Source organism: Ipomoea nil, unplaced genomic scaffold (genome assembly GCF_001879475.1).
Source record: "Ipomoea nil cultivar Tokyo-kokei standard unplaced genomic scaffold, Asagao_1.1 scaffold2818, whole genome shotgun sequence".
In the NCBI taxonomy this organism is placed as follows: Eukaryota; Viridiplantae; Streptophyta; class Magnoliopsida; order Solanales; family Convolvulaceae; genus Ipomoea; species Ipomoea nil.
In genome coordinates, this window is record NW_017619246.1 from 897824 (window position 1) to 901889 (window position 4066).

A 4066-nucleotide genomic window follows, 5' to 3' on the forward strand; every position below is an offset into this window, starting at 1 on the left:
GATCGCAACCAAACAGTGGACCGCAGCCCAAGAGAGTGTAATCTGACCGCAGCCAGGATAAAGGACGAACCGCAGCTCGTATAGAAACGTTTGATCGCAACCAAACGGTGGACCGCAACCCAAGAGAATGACATCTGACCGCAGCCAGGAATACCAATCTGACCGCAGCCAGCTTCTGAACCGTAGCTCAGGATAACCAATCCGATCGCAACCGAATTGGGGTAGCACACACACATAACACATAGCAAGCACATGCAACCCACGTTACACATCGGGAAGGGGGATAAAGCGTATAACAAACCTATGCGTGATCCATCACATACTAAGGATAGCCCTAAGGGGTTCATACTTCTTTCACCTAGGTCAACGGGATACCAATTCAACTAGCATGCGATATAACAGACTCATAAACCTACGAACGGTACCCGAAACATCAAACTAGACATAGGCACGACAAACGGGGTCAGTTGGGACACCACGGGGATCGGGGAAACATCAAACGGGGAAACCGGGAGCCTGAGGTAGCGTAATTTCCAGCGGGTAGCCGGTGGGTGGGGGTCCACCCGCCGGCTGCCACTGTTCCGGGCAGCGGGTGCCCGGCGGGCAGCTGCCCGCCCGCCGGCTGCCCGTTGCCGGAGCTGCCCGAGAATGCCGCGGGTAGGTGGCGGGTCCCCTACCCCCACCTACCCCCCACTGACTCCTTTCATCACTTTTCGCCCCGGGAACCGTTGTGGAACCCGAACCCATGCTTAGACACTTTACAACGCAATTAACAACAACAAGTAGACAATTAACGGTTCAAGTACGGGAAACGAACGGCACATGGCCTATCATGCTTTTCTAAACGTAATCAACACCCAAACATGCGATTTCCCACCCGATAATCCAAGAATCAAAGCATACGGTACAACCTAGGGTACTAATCACTTTTATATCAACAAGAATACGATTCGTCTTCTAATTGCAAGATTCGGTAGGAACAACACATAATCATCAAGGATACCAATTAATCATCAAGAACATCATAATCATCAAGAACAACACATAATCATCAAGAATCCCAATTAATCATCAAGAACATCACAATTATCAAGAAACTCCCAATATCAAGATTACCAAGATTCCCCATGGAATCATTAAACATCAATAATAATCATAGTAATTCGCCATTCACAATCATACGGGGGGGAAACCCTAAGGGGAAATCATAGCTATGAAAATAGGTTTTGTTGAGACATGAGTTACCTCTTAGCCTTAATTAGTTCCTTGGCTATGAAGGGTCTTTCTTTAAGCTTTCTTGCTTTCTTCTAAGGGAATTCTTGGAGCTCTCTTGGGGAGGTGGGGCGTTTAGGCGTGTGGGAAGTTCTAGGTGTCTTCTAAGTCCCTTATTTATATATTTAGGAGTCCTAATTAGGAATTAATACTATAGGCTTGCTAATTCTATTTCTTTCGGAACTAAGGATTAGGTTTAGGGGTTGGGTATATATATGAGGGCCCATGGACTACGGTGGGCCTTTTTCCCTAATTGATCATTATAATTTATTCCTTCTCTTGGGCTTATTGATTGATTAATTAAATGGTTTTAGGGGCCGTAACACGGGGTGTTATAGATTTAACCTCAAGTTTGAAAACTCTCTTCTTGTTATTTATATAAATACATTTTGGTTTCATACCAAACATAATTTTCTAAAAATTAATTTCTATATTCCGTATATATATATATATATATATATATATATATATATATATATATATATATGTGTGTGTGTGTGTGTGTGTGTGTGTGTGTGTGTGTGTGTGTGTGTGTGTGTGTGTGTGTGTGTGTGTGTGTGTGTGAGAATTTGAATGCAATTTTCTTTTCCTGTGAAGATGGCTATTACTAAATCACTGGAATGCACATGCTAACATCCTGTATGTCTATTAGCACACCCCATCATTGAATACACGCTCATATAAATACCCTTCTTCAGTAATATGATTCGAACACAGCATACAGGTTGTTCCATGCACACAGTACTGTAGCGAGATGCATACACAATAATTACTAAATAATAAGAGCGTTTACATGGAAGCAAAAAAAATAAAAAATGTGGAACCAACACTGATTTGGAATCATATCTTGAGATGTGTGCTTCTATTGCAATGAGTGGTAGCTAACATGACAAGACGTTCCTGAATAATTTGCAAATGGATTGTGTGCATGTTAGTCTATATGTCTGTGCACTACTAAGTTCATACTCGTATATTTGCGGATACAACTTTGTTTTCGTTCCATTTACGGGGTGGATAACCACAAGAAATACGTAAAGGGTGACATAATTGGGATGCACACAGTTATACGGGTGAATATAGATTACGGTTGTGTTCCAATTTAAATGATAGGCATTACCATTCAAAATGTATTCATGTGCCTGCATATTTTTTAAGCCGTTTGGGGTGCTGTAATGTGTGCGTGCGAGACTCTAACTGTGTGCACATTGCCTATTTCTGTAAACATTACACATTTGTTCCATTTTTAATGATGTGCATGAGGAGTCAAAATCAATTAATCAGAATACGGTTGAATGGTGTTTAGCTGGTGTGTGCATTATCCACTTTCCTCTTTCATTCACTGCTCTAAGTTCTACGTGCGTTATTTTAGTTCTATTGAGTACTGGAATATGTGCCTCAGGCACTACTACACAGCAGGCTTTTAACGTCGGTTAAATAGCACTTTTAACGTCGGCTAAGTTCCAAAGTTGTTCTGGGTAACGTTGTATATATTATCAATAACGTCGGCTATTTAAATAGCCGACGTTATAGATATTTTTTTAATTTAATTAATAAATACCTACAACGTCGGCTAATTGCTATTAGCCGACGTTGTAGGTATTTTATCTTTTTTTAAAATACTATACAACGTCGACTAATAGCATTTAGGCGACGTTGTAGGTATTTTATCTGTTTTTTAATTAATATACAACGTCGGCTATTACCAATTAGCCGACGTTGTAGGTATTTTATTTTTTAAAAAAATAATACACAACGTCAGCTATGTATAACTAGCCGACGTTGTAAACTGTATTTTTTTTTTTAAATATATACAACGTCGGCTAATAATAATTAGCCGACGTTGTATGTTTTTTTTTTTTTTTAATATACAGTTTATTTGTCCATTTATACCCAAAAACCTTCTCAAATTACTCACATCCACAACCACAACCTAAACCTGCTCAATTTCTCACAACCACAACCAAAACCTGCTCAATTATTGCACCACAACCACAGCAAAATATGTAGAATCAAATATTTGTAATGAAACAAGTAATAAAAGTAATAAATCTCACAATTTGATACTAATTAATAATACAAGTTAACATTATCAAAACCTAATATCAGTTTGTTCAATTTACATACTTAACCATACATCAACAAAGAAGTCGACCCATACGTCTCTTACTTGATCAATTTCTTGTTGAGTGTAGCTCGATCCACGAACTCTCTCAACAATCTACAAAGTTGATAATTATTAAATAATTAGTAAGCTAGCATTTTTAAAATTAGAAAGAGAAAGGTATTATATTAAAATACATGCCTTATCCATTCCTGCACATGCTTCTTTGGAAAGAATTTCAAGCATGTATTTCATCACATAATATCCACATGCCGTACTTCCAACTTGTTGAGCACACTACATTTGAATTAAATTACATTTAAAATTTTATTTAATAAAAAACAATAAAATATATGTAGTTTTACAAATGTATAAAATACTTACCAAAAGCTTAGTCCATTTTGGTGAACGAGTTGATCCATTGCTTTTCAACAACTTTGCTGAATTGACACACCTAAAATTATAAGAGATTAGTATACATAAATACTTTATGACATCATGCATACTTTATTAATTATACATATTAATACTTATAAGTTCACATACTTTTCAACAATCTCTTTGATCTCATCACGTGGCTGGCCTCCAATTGAATCAAACCAATAGATTTCATTAAGTTCAAGACAAATTGCCATCAACATCCAATGGTCACTACAAATCAATAATGGATTAGTTGTAAGTAAATATAATATA